The sequence below is a fragment of the Somniosus microcephalus genome, chromosome 15, assembly GCF_052327205.1.
Source record: "Somniosus microcephalus isolate GS21.2 chromosome 15, FLI_Smic_1.0, whole genome shotgun sequence".
Taxonomy (NCBI): domain Eukaryota; kingdom Metazoa; phylum Chordata; class Chondrichthyes; order Squaliformes; family Somniosidae; genus Somniosus; species Somniosus microcephalus.
The window spans coordinates 113,049,848-113,068,622 of NC_141001.1; positions in this window are offsets into that span (position 1 = coordinate 113,049,848).

An 18,775-nucleotide genomic window follows, 5' to 3' on the forward strand; every position below is an offset into this window, starting at 1 on the left:
GTGTTGGGAACAAAAAGGCAACCTGGTGGGCCGTTGCCGGGGTCTGCCTCCCTCTGTTGCGCCTTTCTGACCAGCGTCTCGATCCCCCAGCGAACCGGTGCTACAATTCGAGAAGTTGGAAGAATAGGTTCTGGTTGTCTCTCCCGCTCGGGTGGATCAAATTGCCTGGAGAGCGCATCAGGCTTGAGATTCTTGGATCCTGGACAATATGACAGGACAAAGTCGAAATGATTGAAAAACAGTGCCCAGCGAGCTTGACGGGAGTTAAGCCGTTTGGCCTCCTGGATATAGGCCAGATTCTTATGGTCTGTCCAGACAATGAACGGGTGTTTAGACCCCTCCAACCAATGTCTCCACTCCTCCAGTGCCATCTTAATTGCTAGAAGTTCCCTGTTTCCGATATCATAGTTTCGTTCTGCAGGAGTGAGTCGGCGAGAAAAGAAGGCGCAAGGGTGCAGTTTGTTGTCGTTAGACCGCTGGGACAAAACGGCACCCACTCCTATATCAGAGGCATCCACCTCGACAATGAAGGGGAGTGAGGGATCCAGAATCACGAGGACAGGAGCAGACGTGAAGCGCCGCTTGAGATCATAGAAGATAGGAGCAGGAGTAGGCCATTCGGCCCCTCGAGCTTGCTCCGCCATTCAATGAGATCATGGCTGATCATCCAAATTCAGTACCCTGTCCCTGCCTTCTCCCCATATCCCTTGATCCCTTTAGCCTCAAGAAATATATCCAATTCTTTCTTGAATATATTTAATGAACTGGCCTCCACCGCCCTCTGTGGCAGAGAATTCCACAGGTTCACCACTCTCTGGGTGAAGAAATTCCTCCTCATTTCAGTCCTAAATGGCTTACCCCTTATCCTTAGACTATGACCCCTGGTTCTGGACTCCCCCGCCATCGGGAACATCCTTCCTGCATCTAGTCTGTCCAGACCTGACAGAATTTTATAGGTTTCGATGAGATCCACTCTCAATCTTCTAAACTCCAGTGAGTATAAGCCCAATCGACACAATCTCTCCTCATACATCATTCCTGCCATCCCAGGTATCAGCCTGGTGAATCTTCGCTGCACTCCCTCCATGGCAAGAACGTCCTTCCTCAGGTAAGGTGACCAAAACTGCATACAATCCTCGAAAGCCTGCACAGCCTCAGCGGACCAACTGAACCGGATGGAAGCGGTTTTGGTGAGGGCGTTGAGAGGGGCAGCAACTGTGCCGAAGTTCCTGATGAATCTCCGATAGAAATTAGCAAACCCCAAGAAACGTTGCACCTGTTTGGGAGAGGTGGGTGGTGGCCAATCTCGGACAGCTTGGGTCTTGCCAGGGTCCATTTGGATGTTGCCGCTGGAGATGATGAAGCCCAGGAATGAAACCGTGGAAACGTGAAACTCACACTTCTCAGCCTTGACAAACAAGAGGTTGTTAAGCAGACGTTGCAGGACTTGCCTTACATGCTGGACATGATCGTGAAGAGTTTTGGAGAAAATGAGAATGTCGTCCAGGTAGACAAAGACAAAGCGATTCAGCATGTCTCGGAGGATGTCGTTGATGAGCGCCTGGAACACAGCAGGGGCGTTGGTCAATCCAAAGGGCATGACCAGGTTCTCATAGTGCCCAGTAGGTATGTTGAATACCATCTTCCGCTCGTCCCCTTCGCGGACACGGATGAGGTTGTAGGCGTTGCGGAGATCCAATTTTGTGAAGACTGTGGCTCCCTGTAGTAGCTCGAAGGCCGTCGACATGAGCGGAAGAGGATAACGGTTCTTTATAGTAATCTTGTTAAGGCCGCGGTAGTCGATGCAGGGGCGGAGACCTCCATCTTTCTTACTCACGAAGAAAAAACTGGCACCAGCAGGAGAGGTGGACGGACGGATGAAGCCAGCGGTGAGGGCTTCACGGACGTAATCCTCCATGGCGGCGGTCTCTGGAGCAGAAAGAGTGAAGATCCTACCCCTAGGTGGGCATGTCCCAGGCAGAAGGTCAATGGCACAGTCATATGGCCTATGAGGGGGAAGTGATGTGGCTCGAACCTTACTAAAAACCTCTCTTAAATCCTCATACTCGGGAGGCACTCAGGACAATTCAGAGTGAGATGGGGGCTCCTGGGGCTGGGAAGGAGGCTTGGAGCGAAGACAGGTGGTGTGGCAGGCGGAGCCCCATTCCGTAAGCCGGCCAGCGGCCCAATCCATGCGTGGATTATGGCAGGCCAACCAAGGGTAACCCAGAACTAATGGAAACTCGGGAGAGTGGATAAGGGAGAATTGGATGGTCTCGAAATGTTGTCCTTCCACGCCCAAACACAGGGGGGCAGTAAGATGGTGAATAGTTCCAGAGCCCAGGGGTCTTCCATCCAGGGCGATAACAGTGAGGGGGTAATCTGGATAGGTCAGGGGAATCTTGAGCTGTTTAGCTAAACCCAGGTCCATGAAGTTACCATCGGACCCAGAATCCACCAGGGCCTTAAGATCATGTTGTTGGTTGCCCCAGAAAAGGGAGGATGCCAGCAGGACCCTAGAAACAGTGGGGCTGGGAGGGACGGTTACGCTCATCTCAGGTCCCTCCGTCCTGGACGAGCCCTGGCTTTTCCCACCAACTCTGGACAAGAAGAGCGAAAGTGGCCCGGTTCCCCACAATAGAGGCAAGATCCCTCTCTCATTCGGCGATCACGCTCAGGCTGCGAGAGATGAGTTACTCTCAACTGCATGGGCTCCTGTGGGGCAGTCAAAGATGGACTCGGGATGGCTCGGAGGCTCTCGAATGGCTTCGAAGCAGGGAAGGCTCCTGTCTCCGGGAGTGGGGTGAAATAGGAGCAGCGTTCTCTTCGCCTCTCACGGAGACGATTATCCACTCGTATGGACATATCAAAGAGAGACTCCAAATCACTCACCGAATCTCTGGAAGCCAGTTTGTCCTTGATTTCATCCGTGAGACCGCGGCGAAAAGTAGCGATGAGCGCCTCCGAATTCCATTGGCTCTCCGCCGCGAGAGTGCGAAACTCAATGGCGAAGCCCGCAACGCTACGAGCCCCCTGGCAAAGCCGAAGCAGTTTGTTAGATGCCTCTCTCCCACTGACAGGATGATCAAAGACCCTTCTCATTTCCTCAGTGAAAAGTTGGTAGTTTGAACATGCCAGAGTTTGCTGTTCCCAGACGGCCGTAGCCCAGGTAAGTGCTTTGCCGGTGAGTAGCGAAACGATGTAGGCTACTCGGGAACGGTCAGTGGGAAACAATGTACCTTGCAGCTCGAAAGCCAGGGAACACTGGGTTAGAAAGCCTCGACATCCTCCCGGGTTACCGTCATAGCGCTCGGGTGCAGGTAATCGGGGTCCTTTCAGAGGGGGAAGCGAAACCGGAGGAGTGGGTAACGGAGCTGGAGTAGCTTGGGTCGCCTGACTCTGGCTCTGATGGAAAGCAATGACGAGGGCCTCCAGCTGTTTCTGGCTTCGGGAGAACGACGTGGCGAAGCACCGCAGTTCATCCAAGATCAGTTGTAGATGTTCAAAGACTCGTCGTGGCCATTGGTCCCTCTCTGCTGGGTCCATGTTTGGCTCAGTCTTGCTGTGACGAGTGGCACTGGGTGGACCCAACTGCAGGAAGGCAAACTGAGGCAGAGGATAGGTTGCAAAAACAAAGATAGACTTTACTAGAAACAAACAAAATAACAACAGCACAGATACAGGCTAGCAGGCCGGCAAGAGGATCACAAGGCAGTGTAAAACTCAAGACTGAGCACCGGACATAAAACTAAGCACCACTTAAATAGCAGGCATATAACCATGCACAGGTGAGTACAATTAGGAAGAAAGAAGGAAACAATTAAGAGTTCATGGTGCCCTCTGGTGGCGAGGCGAGGCAGAACCTGGGTCATTCCTGACAGGATAGGCTGGGGTAGTTTTCGTTGGAACAGAGGAGGCTGAGGGGAGACTTGATTGAGGTGTATAAAATTATGAGGGGCCTAAATAGAGTGGATAGAAAGTGATGTAAGAAAACTACTAGGCACTTGGTCTGAGTATTAAACAAGGCTTTAATCAACGGTTTTTCAACATGGAGATCTAGTTGTCCTTTACTAGTTCCTGTTAAAGAATGTCCTGAGCAAGCTGGGCCCATGCCCGAGTATTTATGCTCTCCCTGGACAGCGCCACCATCAGGCCGCCCAGTATTATTTCATAAGTAATTTCCACATGAATGGCAAGATTCGTGTCAGGAAGGACCTATTTTCCTTTAGCAGAGAGGTCAATAACCAGGGGGCATAGATTGAAAGTAATTGGTAGAAGGATTAGAGGGGAGTTGAGGAGAACTTTTTTCACCCAGAGGGTGGTGGGGGTCTGGAACTCACTGCCTGAAAGGGTGGTAGAGGCAGAAACCCTCATCACATTTAAAAAGTACTTGGATATGCGCTTGAAATGCCGTAACCTGCAGGGCTACGGACCAAGAGCTGGACAGTGGGATTAGGCTGGAGAGCTCTTTTTGGACCAGCACAGACACGATGGGCCGAATGGCCTCCTTCTGCGCTGTTAAATTTTTGCTTCTATAACTACGTGGTTTCATAATCACCTTTATAATTTTATTGCTGAATTGGCCCAGAGAATATTTATTGCGATATATACTTGCAAAGTCTCTCCTGCTGAATGCATCGATGTCTACCTCAATCACATGATAATGAGGTGAGAGGTGCTAAGAATCCCGCAGTTGTATTTTAGTTATTTGCGAACTGTAAGAGTTAGAATGAAACTTCCTGACCCCAGCAATGACAGGTGCATTAACACAGCTCTTACTGGGAATCCTCTGGATCTGGCAATTTATGTATTTGGGTTGAATGTTCATTTAATTACCTTGATGATGTGGCGGGGGGGAACTTGAAAAAGCATTCCAATCCCTAGGGCAGTCACTGCAGTTTCTGGTTGACTTTTAAAATTATTTATATTAAAAATATGAGATATTTTTGAAGAAGTGTCGGTAATTAGAAACGTGTTCCTTTCCGAATGTTTTTTGTTACAGCGAAATGCAGTTACTCCTCCAGTTACATTGGTCTCAGGTGACTTTGAGTCCGGCTGTGCCTACATTTTGGGGCATAAACCTACACCAGCACGTTACTGGCACAATTTCCCCCGCCATTGGTCACCTGCTATTGGTCACCCGACAGGTCCATCCTCGCCACTCACTGTCTTCCTGTGCCGATTGGAAAACAAACAGACTCTTTGTTATCTGATTGAATGGCTCGACTGTCAGACAAACAGCAGTTTTTTTCCCCATCACTGAATGTTTTTTTTTTATATACACCCCTAAGATTCCTTTCCTTGGTTTCTTGCAGCTGTCTCCGGGAGATTAACCCTTAACTCCTGAAAACTCGAGAACAATCCAGGAGGCTTGCCGACCCTAGCGAGGAGGGTTGCTCTCCTTGGAACTCTAGGGCGCCCTCCCCAGAATACAGCAGGCGTCCTACCTAACAGGAGGTGGCAACTAGGCTGAAAGCTGCCTATAGTACCTGCATGACATAGGAACGGATCTCGGAGAAGAGCCCACACTTTAAGGGAACTTGAGAGGAACCATGAGCCAGGTAGGTGAGACAAGAGTCCATGCTATAACGTGCTGCCTCCCAACCTGCTTCACTCTTACTGCTCGGCCATGCCCAGTCCTCATACAACCTTACAGCTCCTTCATTGCCAATCATTCTGCACATAGTCAAAAATGCAATGTACAATTGAAAGCCTCACATCTTCCAAGGGCTTTAAAGAAAAGAAAGACCTACATTTATATAGCGCCTTTCACGACCTTAGGACGTCCCAAAGTGCTTTACAGCCAATTAAGTTCTTTTTGAAGTGTAATGTAGGAAACGCAGCAGCCAATTTGTGCACAGCAAGGTCCCACAAACAGCAATGTGATAATGACCAGATAACCTGTTTTTAGTGATGTTGATTGAGGGATAAATATTGGCCAGGAACCGGGGAGAACTCCCCTGCTCTTCTTCGAAATCGTGCCATGGGATCTTTTGTGTCCACCTGAGAGAGCAGACGGGGCCTTGGTTTAGCGTCTCATCAGAAAGACAGCACCTCCGACAGTGCAGCACTCCCTCAGTACTGCCCTGGAGTGTCAGCCTAGCTTTCATACTCCAGTCTTATGGAGCAGGACTTGAACCTACAACCGTTCTAGACTCAGAGGCGAGGGTGCTACCAACTGATCCACAGCTTGCAGTACCACTGTAACACAAACATGGTCACTTACTGACACCCAAACAGGACTTCAGGTTTGGCATGTGGCAGCCATCTGTGATTCCCCTTTACTTTGGGAAATGCACTGGCAAGGGGTAGCTGTGCCATTCTAATCAGTGGGGAAGGAGATGAAGGTACTGGCCATGTTGACCGATGCAGCAGTCACCTGTTTGATACATTGCCCTCATTTGTAATATGTATCGTTCATTCATGGCTAGCATACAACATTACTTGATATTGTATGCTAGCCAGCAATGAGCTTGTCAGCATTACAATTGTGGGCAATGGTGCCCTCCCCAGCCACTGGCAGTGTTGTTCCTATGATACGTTGGCTGCTGGTATCCTTGCTACAGATGGCTAAGCCTTGCCCTGCTGATCTGGAGCAAGCTGAGATACTTGTACTCAGTCATTGCCAGGTAGGAGGGCTATGGTCTGCAGGTATGGTGTGGGACCTGCTGACCTCTCCGATATGCCTTGTGCCACTTCAACTCTAATTGAGGCATTTTAAAAACAGATCTGAAAGAGTAGAGAAAATAACCCCCAAAATAATTTTTGAAACATAAATAAAACTAAAAATTTTCAGAAATGTGGAAAACAATGTTTAGGATATGCCTTAAAAAATACAGTAAATATTAGAACAATGAACATATTAAGATAGTTCGAGAGCTCCTTTTTTGAATGTTCTTTGCTCTTATTCCAAATGGGGACACAAGGAAAACGAGCTATCTGAGGTCTGATCTGGTTATCCCTGGTGTCCTGGCCAACTCTCAGAGAAAGAAAGAAAGACTTGTATTTATATAGCGCCTTTCACACCCACCGGATGTCCCAAAGCGCTTTACAGCCAATGAAGTACTTTCCGAAGCGTAGTCACTGTTGTAATGTAGGTGGATGTAAAAGATCCAATGGTACCATTCGAAGAAGAGCAGGAGAGTTCTGCCTAACATTTATCCCTCAACCAACATCACGAAAACAGATTTTCTGGTTATTTATCATGTCTGTTTCTGGGAGCTTTACAAAGACAGTGACGACACTCCATTGATTGTGAAGTGATTTGGAACATCCGAGGACTAACTGGCTGACTTACTTTCTTTCTTTCTTTCTCTTTCTCGCTCCCTTTCTTTCTCTCTCTCTCCCTTTCTTTCTCCCTTTCTTTCTCTTTCTCTCTCTTTCATTATTTTTGCAGCAGATCTCAAATATAAAGTGGGTGCAAACATTTCAGCTCACTAAACGAAACAGACCATTGAATTCCAGCCAAGAAATAAATAGTGGTAGGGCCTATTCTCCTCTTCAATGTTCCTTTTGCCCTAATATCCGAATGTATCCTGCATTACCCTATGTATCTGCTCTCTCCGTGCACATAACCACTGAATCAACTCTCATATTCCTGATTACCATTACATAAGAACATAAGGACATAAGAATTAGGAGCAGGTGTCGGCCATTCGGCCCCTCGAGCCTGCTCCTCCATTCAATAAGATCATGGCTGATCTGATCTTCGACCTCAACTCCACTTTCACGCTCTCTCCCCATGACCCTCGACTCCCCTGTAGTTCAAAAATCTGTCAATCTCAGCCTTGAATATATTCAATGACTCCGCCTCCACAGCTCTCCGGGGTAGAGAATTCCAAAGACTCACGACCCTCTGAGAGAAGAAATTTCTCCTCATCTCCGTCTTAAATGGGCGACCCCTTTATTCTGAGACTATGCCCCCTCGTTCTAGATTCCCCCACGAGGGAAAACATCCTCTCAGCATCTACCCTGTTAATGCTCCTCGAGTAAGTGTCTATCTCCCCTCTAAACACTTCAATTGATTCTACATCTGTGTCCTTTGGGGAGTTCCCTTCGCATTCTCACAAGCCTTTGGCGAGGATAATTTTCCTGGATTTGCTTTTAACTCTCTTTGCTCAAATTCTAAAATGATGTCCCTTACAAGAGCAAACCTTCATTCTCTATCCACCCTGTCAATTTCCTTCATTGTTTAAAACATCTGTCAGAACGACCCTTAAAATTGCAAAGGTTTTTGATTGGGTGAATGGGGAAAGACTATTTTCTTGGTTCGGAAATCAGTGACGAGGAGTCAATGACCTAAAACTGGCAGTGAGGAGAGAGGCTCGAAAACATTTCTTTATACAGAGAAATTGCTGGTGCCTGGAATGATCTGCCACAGGGAATAGTTGAGGCAGAGACCACTGCATCTTTTAAGGGAAAATTGGATAAATATTAAAACCAGAGGAAAATACAGGGCTACGAGGAGGGAGCAGGAAAGTTGTTTTGAATTACTCTAGCAAAGGTCTAGCACAAAGGTGATGAGCCATATGGTCTCCTTCTGTGCTGTAAACTTCTATGGGTCCTATCACGAGGGAATTTAATCCAAGTCTCTCCATCCTAGCTATCAAGCTATCATAAGAACATAAGAAATAGGAGCAGGAGTCGGTCATTCGGCCCCTCGAGCCTGCTCCACCATTCAATATGATCATGGCTGATCTTCAACCTCAACTCCACTTTCCCGCCCGATCCCCATATCCCTTGATTCCCTTAGAGTCCAAAAACCTATCAATCTCAACCTTGAATATACTCAACGACTCAGCATTCACAGCCCTCTGGGGTAGAGAATTCCGAAGATTCACAACCCTCTTCTCAAAATTTCTCCTCATCTCAGTCCTAAATGACTGGTCCATTACCCTGAGACCGTGTCCCCTGGTTCTAGACTCTTCAGGTGAATTGTTGCTGGGTTTCCCACGAGGTCAGTTCATTCCCAATTCAGTTGTCTTTTTTTCCACGTGCAGCCTGGAAACCCTCTTGTCCTGGACACTTGGCTGGACGCAAGTCATTATCTTATCCATTACAATCTCTATGTTCAAATTAATCTGTAGATTTCTTCCCTTGTCTAATCTTTAGTCTTCTTTGGGATTCGTTTCCACTGTGTCAACTGAAGAGACATATTCATTCACTATTTCTGCCCTGACCTTATCATTTTTTTCTTAACATAAGAATTAGGAGCAGGAGTGGGCCATTCGGCCCCTCGAGCCTGCTCCGCCATTCAATAAGATCATGGCTGATCTTCGACCTCATCTCCACTTTCCCGCCCGATCCCCATATCCCTTGATTCTCTTAATATCCAAAAATCTATCGATCTTTGACTTGAATATATGCAATGACTGAACCCCGACAGCCCAAAGATTCACCACCCACTGAGTGAAGAAATTCCTCTTCATCTCAGTCCTAAATGGCTGACCTCTTATCCTGAGACTGTGGCCCCTGGTTCTAGACTCCCCAGCCAGGGGAAACATGCTCCCTGCCCAGCCCTTAGAGCCAATCCTTATCCCGAAGTTACGGACCTGACTTGCCGACTTCCCTGACCTACATTGTTCCAACATGCCAGAGGCCGCTCACCTTGGAGACCTGCTGCGGATATGGGTACGGCCCGGCGCGAGATTTACACCATTGCCCCCGGATTTTCAAGGGCCAGCGAGAGCTCACTGGTCGCTACTGGAACCGCGACACTTTCCAGGGTGCCACAATAATTAATACACACAAAAATCTTTGCAATAGCCCTTGGTACCGTTGGCAAGCTTTTTTTCAGACCATCTCTTTGCCCTCCTTATTACTGTCTTGGTTTCCTTCTGTAACTCTTGTCCTTGCCACTCTTCTATGCCCTTAGATAAACTTCTCCTTCTGTTGAATGCGTATCATATTAACTCTAATAGACCTTCTCTCCTTTGCCCCAGAAGTATCCCTTTGCCTTTCAGGGGTATATACTTGTTTGGTAACCTCCTTCAACAGATTCCTCTGTTGGTCTGTCGATTTACCAACTAAGAATAAACCCCAACCTGTTCCAGCCAATCCTTTGCTCATCCTTCAAAGTAATATGTTCTTGTTCCATTGGCAAGAGTGCTATTGATACAAGAATGCTTGCGAGACTAAAATTGCCAATTAGGGTGAAGTTATACTGCCACCAGGGGTGATCTGATCAAAGTTTTCAAGATATTAAGGGGAACAGATAAGGTAGATAGAGAGAAACCATTTCTGCTGATTGGGGAGTCCAGGACTAGGGGACATAGCATAAACATTAGAGCCAGACCTTTCAGGAGTGAAATTAGAAAACACTTCTACACACGGGAAGAAATTCAGTTGTTAGTGCCAGCCATTAGCGCCTTAAGAGGGTGATAAGTGGGGCGCGAAGCGGCTAGCGCCCGGGCGCTGCGAGACCTGCGCCTCTCGCGAAATTGAGCGGACATTTAGCGGCGGCGCTAAGCCACAACACCCGCTCAGCTGCGCACGCAGATCCTTACGTCATTTCATGGTGCAACGCCCTTGGTGCACCCCGAACCGGAACTTCAGTTGCGCCCCCCTTCTTTCCGCCTGGCGCTCCCAGCGACTGGTTGACTGGAACGGTTCCCAATCGCTGTGGGGTTGGGGGGCGCTATTTAAAGGGGGCTCTTCCTAGCTTCTTAGTGGTAGCCATTTTGGACCACTCCTTCTGTGAGAGAGAGAGAGATTTGCAGAGAGACAAAGGGAGAGAGCTTTCTGCATTGAGTCAGCGCTCACACAGGTACTTCTGGCTTCAGCCCAGAACTTTGCAGTTGGTTTGATTTTTCAGTGCCATAGCCTTGAGTGGCCACATATTATGGGGGCTGCAATGGGTGGAAACGTTGGGTTTCTCCATTGCATTGAGAGGGCTCAGAGACGCCGAGAGAGAGTGCCAATCATGGCCAGATGGAGGAGGGCCAACAGGCGTCGGCACAGGAGGCCTTACCCTCCCAGGGTATACCGCCAGCAGTTCTCCTACCTCAACATGTCTGAGGAGCAGTGTATTCGGAGGCTTCGATTCAGCAGGGAGGTGGTCACTGAGCTCTGCCACCTGCTTCAGACAGATCTGCAGCCTCAGCTGAGGAGCAGGACGTCTCTGTCGGTGGCAGTGAAGGTGACAGTGGCTCTCAACTTCTATGCCACCGGCTCCTTCCAATCCGCTACTGGGGACATTGCCAATGTCTCCCAGTTCGCGCTGCATTGCTGCATTCGCCAAGTCACGAATGCCCTCTTCAAAAGGAGACATCAGTACATTTCCTTCCCCATGACCCTGGACAAGCAGCAAGAGCGCGCAATGGGATTTGCAAGAATAGCGGGCTTCCCCATGGTCCAGGGCACCATTGACTGCACGCATGTGGCTTTGCGGGCGCCTCAAGAGAATGCCGAGGATGACCGCAACCAGAAGGGGTTCCATTCGTTGAACGTGCAGTTGGTGTGTGACCACAGACAGCTGATACTAGCTGTCAATGCCCGCTTTCAAGGCAGCAGCCACGATGCCTTCATCCTGCGCCAGACTTCTGTGGCAGACCTTTTCGAAGCCCCGGCTCACCCAATAGTCTGGCTTCTCGGGGACAAGGGCTATCCTTTGTGCACCTGGCTGATGACCCGCTCCGTGCGCCCAGCACCCCTGCTGAAGAACGATACAATGACAGCCATCAAGCGACCAGGAACATCATTGAGCACACAATCGGCGTGCTAAAGCAATGGTTCCGACGTCTGGACCATTCCGGAGGAGCCCTTCAGTACTCACCTGAGCGAGTCTCCCATTTCGTTGTAGTGTGCTGCATGCTGCATAACCTGGCAATCCTCAGGACTCAGCCACTGCCAGCAGACATTGGAGCACCAGCAGAGGAGGAGGAGGAGGAGGAGCACCAAGACGGGAGGGAGGCACAAAGTGCAAGGGCCGTCAGTCAGCGGCTTATTGCAAGTCGGTTCTAGGTCCCCTCTGAGGGAATGGCTTGTGCCATTGAAAGAACATGAATGGAACAGTTCCGCAAACCCTCAGCCGGTCAAGGCAACAAATAGTTCAAAGAGCAAACATGCACAATTTGAATAAAGACAATTATTTATTTAACAAACTGTGTGCCCTTCCCGCATGACAAAGAAATACAGAGAAACCCCCAAAAAAACAGTCAGACACATAACTGGCTCTCACAACCTGGAGACAATGAACAAAAGAGTTAACCAAAAATGACCATGATCCTCGGTCTTCACTAAAAAAATTAACAGCATTTTGCCACACCTCCTACTTTTTGGTCTGTGAGGGTGATCTGCTTCGCTTGCGAGATTGGCCCCTTCCCACCCTGCAGTTCCTCCGCAATGGGACCCCAGTGGCTGCAGCAAGGCTGGGGGAAGGCTGCTGAGTGTCAGAAACTGAGTCGGCAGATGCCCTTGATGTACGGCCTGGACCAGCTCTGGGCCTGGAGGGCCCGGCTGCTGACTGCTCCAACTCTGCATGGGCGGCAGCAGTCCGTCCTACGGATGGTGGCAGCTGCAGTGGAGAAGTGACAGTGTTGGCAGCAGGAATGCTGCCATCCTGACAGAGCACAGGCACTCCCTGGTCAGACGACACACTGGCACTCCCACGGGGCAGCACTGCAGCATGCGGAGCAATCTGCTGAAGCACAGACTGCTGGCCTGCTGCGGCGCGGCAAGGGCCCCGCGAATCCTGCCCGATCCAGCGAGGCTGGCAGCCGTCAGTGCTCGTGTGGCCTTAATCTGTGTCTGCATCAGACCAGCCACTGACTGCATGGCACCACTAAGCACTTGCGTGGAAGCCGCCTGTGCTGCCTGTGCTGCACCGAAGTCCTGCAGACTCCTTGCCAGTGCTGCACCAAAGTCCTGCAGACTCCTTGCCTGTGCTGCCCCGAAGTCCTGGACACTCCTTGCCAGTGACGCTATGGAGTCGGGCATCCTTGCCACTGCAGCCATGAGCTCAGTGTGCCTCTGCTCCGCCTGGGCGCCCGTTTCAGCGAGGAGCCGCACCTCTTCTGCACTCACTCTAGCAGGACTGGAGGCCAGACTCTCCCTCCGGGGAGAAGGCCGCCCAGCTTCCCTACCCACCCCCCACGTTGCTGCAGCCCGCTGGTCCCCGGAGCTTCACCCTCCTCAGACCCTTCCCCCCTGCTCCCCTCCAGGGAAGACGTGTCCCCATTATGGCCGTGGGCTGCCTCGGCTGAGGGTGGCACTGATGGTCCGGCTTCCTCTTCCTCCTCCTCGCCTTCAGAATCACTCACAGTGGCAGCTTGAGGGCCCGCCTCCTCACCTGGCGAATCAGCATCTGAAAGCAGGGAGGTACAAGAGTTGCTTTAGCGTGAGGACAGGGCGGCAGCGAGGGAGGCATGAGTGCTGCTATGCACTGTATTGGTTCGATAGTGGCAAAGGATGCTGGTGTGAGGCACAAGTGGAAGGAGAGAGGTCAAAAAGCTGATGACCTTACCATTGCTGTCCAGAACAGGGTCGGCATCTCCAGTGGCGACGGGGCCAATCATCCGGCCTGCCATAATCCGCTCCACTCACTGCTCCAGATCGCTGAGGTCTTTAAGGTCAGGACGGCCTCCCCCGGTCCATTGCTGTTGCCACCTATTGTGCGCCAGCTTGCCCTGCAAGAGAAAGGACAGGCTCTGAGTACAGTGTGAAGCCCTGATCTTGGCTGCACTGCCTCCCATGGTGGAATAGCCCATACAGTGTGAAGCCCTGATCTTGGCTGCACTGCCTCCCATGGTCGAATAGCCCTTACAGTGTGAAGCCCTGATCTTGGCTGCACTGCCTCCCATGGTCGAATAGCCCTTACAGTGTGTAAAGTGGTGAATGTGCATGTGAGTTTCATGAAAGGCCCATGGGTGTTGGATGAGGGCTGGGCATTGGGGCTTTCAGGACCCTTTGGCCATAAAGTGAGGTGCACATGCAGGGATGAAGAGGATACTGGAAAGGATACTCACCCTGACAACCCGAGTGAGGTCGTTGAACTTCTTCCTGCATTGCACAGGGGTCCTAGGTACCATGCTGCTGGAGGTCACTCTGTGTGCCACCTCCCTCCAAGCTTTTCGATATTCGTTGGGCAGCGGCCTCCTGCCACCGTCCGGAAACAGGATAGATCGCCTGCGCTCCACTGCGCCAACCAGAACCTTCAGGGCCCCCTCACTGAACCGCTGCGCTCGCTCCCTGACCCTCTCCATGGTTCTAGGCGTTAGAATGTGGCAGCAGGTCTGTCCAGGCTGAGAATCAGGGCTCCAATGTGCAGGGCGTGGCTGCAAGCCAAATCGACCCTCCCCCTTTAAGAGCTGACCGGTGCCAGCGTGTCTGTGTACAATTGCTAACTGGCCGTACCTGCGCTGCGCCCGCCCTCGGTGGTAGCACCTCGCTTCTCCGGCTTAGTGCCTTAGGACAGTCGTGCAGCGCCTGCTTTAGCGCACCAAGCACCTCTTGGGGGCAAAGCAAGTCAATTTCGCTGAAGGTGGCGATAATTTGCGCTGGGTGCTAAATTTAGCGCCCGCTCGACTATAACGCCCCAAACGTGGCGATACTGAATTTCTAGGCCAAAGGGTGGTAGAAGTTCGGAACTCTCTTCCGCAAACGACAATTGATGCGAGATCAATTGTTAATTTTAAATCAGAGATTGATAGATTTCTGTTAACCAAAGGTATTAAGGGATATGGGGCAAGGGCGGGTAGATGGAGCTAGGTCGCAGATCAGCCATGATCTCATTGAATGGCGGAACAGGCTCTAGGGGCTAAATGGCCTCCTCCTGTTCCTATGTTCCTATGTACCCGCGCATTGATTCATTGTGGGTTTGCAATGTAGGAGCAGGAGTAGGGCCATTCAGCCCCTCGAGCCTGTTCCACCATTCAATTAGATCATGGCTGATCTGCACCTGAGCTCCATGTACCCACCCTAGCTCCATTGGCTACGCATAGATGCAAAAGGTAGCGGTATAACTCGTGCGTTGGGTCCAATGCTACTGTTATATTGTGCTAACGCCACTAGCTCCCAATGATTGGTCTCACATAGCCAATGGGAATACCAAAGATAAAGTTACCATATTGGCTGCTGCCAAGACATGAGCTTTTTTAATGGGTATTCCTTCCCAGCAGCTGGCAGTAGTGAATCTGCCAAGTTACTACTGCCATTGGCTTTGTGAGGCCAATAGCATTGGAAGCTGGTGCCACTAGCACGGCACTAATACAAAATGAGGCGTATGCGAGTGCCTCACACCAGCTGCAAAATAACTCCATCTCGGTGCGAAGCCGCAGTTCGAAGGCGCTACCTCTAGATTCACCTATTCCAACGCATTCCTGGCCGAACGCCCACCTTCCACCCTATGTAAACTTGAGCCCATCCAAAACTCCGCCTCCCGTGTCCTAACTCGCACCGAGTCCCGTTCACCCATCACCCCCTGTGCTCACTGCCCCGTGTCCTAACTCGCACCAAGTCCCGTTCACCCATCACCCCATGTGCTCACTGCCCGTGTCCTAACTCACACCAAGGCCCGTTTACCCATCACCCCCTGTGCTCACTGCCCCGTGTCCTAACTCGCACCAAGTCCCGTTAACCCATCACCCCCTGTGCTCACTGCCCGTGTCCTAACTCACACCCAGTCCCGTTCACCCATCACCCCCTGTGCTCACTGCCCCGTGTCCTAACTCACACCCAGTCCCGTTCACCCATTACCCCCTGTGCTCACTGCCCCGTGTCCTAACTCACACCAAGGCCCGTTCACCCATCACCCCCTGTGCTCACTGCCCCGTGTCCTAACTCGCACCAAGTCCCGTTCACCCATCACCCCCTGTGCTCACTGCCCGTGTCCTAACTCGCACCGAGTCCCGTTCATTCATCACCCCCTGTGCTCGCTAACCTACATTGGCTCCCAGTTAAGCAACACTTCGATTTTAAAATTCTCATCCTGGTTTTCAAATCCCTCCATGGCCTCGCCCCTCCCTATCTCTGTAATCTCCTCCAGCCCCCACAACCCCCCCCCCACCCGAGATATCTGCGCTCCTCCAATCCTGGCCTCTTGCTCACTCCCGATTTGAATCGCTCCACCGTTGGCGGCCGTGCCTTCAGCTGACTTGGCCCTAGGCTCTGAAATTCCCCCCCTAAACCTCTCTGCCTCTACTACTCTATGCTCCTTTAAGACGCTCCTTAAAACCTACTTCTTTTGGTCACCTGTCCTAATATCTCCTTATATGGCTTGGTAACAAATTTTGTTTGATAATCGCTCCTGTGAAGCGCCTTGGGAGATTTTACTACGTTAAAGGGGCTGTATAAATACAAGTTGTTGTTGTTCTAGATGGTCCGAGAGATGTTCTGTGTGGAATGGTTTTTAATATATGGACAAAGCAGAGGTTCCCACCCATTGCTCTGCTAATGTTAATATATGCGGTGTCCAGGAGTAAATCTCGCTGCGTGCATCGAAGCCTTCTTGTGCACAATGTTGCCACTGAGACTACAGGCCAGTGAGACTCAGGCCAATGTATAATAATAGCAAGGTTCTGCCGATTGCACTTCAGAGCGAGCAGGTACCAATCTCTGGTCATTCGCTGCAAGGTTACTGCAGCCTGAGGCAGGGGTTGTCCAGCCTGTGACCCCTCGACCCTGGCCTTAAAGATAGGAACTTAATCCAATTGCCGATGGCTCAGTGGGTAGCACTCTCGCCTCTGAGACAGAAGGTTGTGGGTTCAAGTCCCACTCCAGAGACTTGAGCACAAAATCGAGGCTGACACTCCAGTGCAGTGCTGAGGAAGTGCTGCACTGTCAGAGGTGCTGTCTGTCGGATAAGACATTAAACCGAGGCCCCCGTCTGCTCCCGCAGGTGGATATAAAAAATCCCACGGCCACTATTTTGAAGAGAAGGGGAGTTCTCCCCGGTGTCCCGGCCAATACTTACCCCTCAACCAACGTCACTAAAACAGATTATCTGGTCATTATCACAATTGCTGTTTGTGGGAGCTTGCTGTGCAGAAAGTGGCTGCTGCGTTTCCGACATTGCAACAGTGACTACACTTCACAAAGTAATTCATTGGCTGCAAAGCACTTTGGGACGTCCTGAGATCGTGAGAGGTGCTATATAAATGCAAATTCTCTCCCTCGAAGCGGTGCATAGTCAGAGCAAGTCACTGAAATATTGTATTTCACCATACTGCAGAAGTTAATTTCCCAGAGCACTGGTAAAACTCCTGAAATCCCACATAATAAAACCAGAATTGAACTTATTCAATCACTGCAAAACAATGGCCCTGCCCCCACCAGCCGAGTTTTGCATTGCTGTGATTAGTTCGGATTTGGTGGTGGGCATTGGGGGCTGTGGGTGTATGGAAGCAGGGCGGGGGGGGGGAGCGGAAGGAGACTTGTCCACGTTGTGACGAAATCTGGCCCTCATCCCGGTGAATCCTGTTATTCTTGGGGCTACTATTCTACAGCTGGGATCAGGGAGATGGGATAAAAGTGCAGACCTGCAGCCATCATCGAGCTGAACTGTTAACCCTACGTTCCTCTCTCCGCAGTTGCTGTCTGACCCCACTGAGCGGTCCCAGCGGTTTTCTGACGTTACTAGCGGGGCAAATGATGGGAGACACCTCACGGACTCTGATCTCTCGTCTTCTGAACTGAGCAAGTGGCAGCGTGAAGGCAGCTTGAAGAATTGATGGGAGATTCACATAAACATACACAATTTAAGACAAATAACTGAGGATTCAATTCCAGCAGCCAGAGTGCGTGCAGAGTTACTCGGTGCATGACCTCAAAATCTTTATTTTGTAGCAATTTGCAAAGAATGAGGAACTTGACCTGAGTGTGGGCAATATTCGCTTTTTCAATTCGCCAACTCGAATCACCTCCCTCCCTCGGTGCCTTGTTTCACTTAAAATTGTTGACAATTTGGAAAACAATATACATAACATTTAAGGCGACAGTGACTCCCCCACACCTCTCTCCCCCTCCCATCAATCTCATCCCTCTCCCCCCCCCATTCCACCCCTTCATGTCAGCTGTGGCTCAGTGGGTAGCACTCTCGCCTCTGAGTCAGGAGGTTGTGGGTTCACAGTCCCCACTCCAGGGACTTGAGCACATAAAGCTAGGCTAACACTCCACTGCAGTACTGAAGGAGTGCTGCACTGTCGGAGGTGCTGTCTTTTGGATGATACGTTAAACCGAGGCCCCGTCTGCTCTCTCAGGTGGACGTAAAAGATCCCATGGCACTATTTCGAAGAAGAGCAGGGGGAGTTCTCCCCGGTGTCCTGGGGCCAATATTTATCCCTCAACCAACATTAAAAAACACAGATTATCTGGTCATTGTCACATTGCTGTTTGTGGGAGCTTGCTGTGCGCAAATTCAAATCAAATCAAATCAAATCAACTTTTATTGTCATTGTTAGTGCACAAGTGCAGTACAACGAAATGTAGGCTTGCGGCTCCCGAGAGTGTACAATTTGGATTAGGACACTTAAACATTTCAACATACATTTGTACATATATATTAGCATAAATATGACCATAATAAAGTGCATCGGCAGATGTGCAGGCTTTAGTGTTTATTTGTGGAGTTCAGTAGGATGACAGCCCTGGGAAAGAAGCTGTTCCTAAATCTGGTCGTACGGGTGCGAATGCATCTGTAGCGTCTTCCAGATGGTAGGAGGGCGAACAGACTGTGGCTGGGGTGGGTAGGGTCTTTGATGATGGTCCGTGCCCTCCGTAGGCAGCGTTTCTGATATATATGTTCTATGGTCAGTAGCCGGGTGCCGGTAATGCGTTGGGC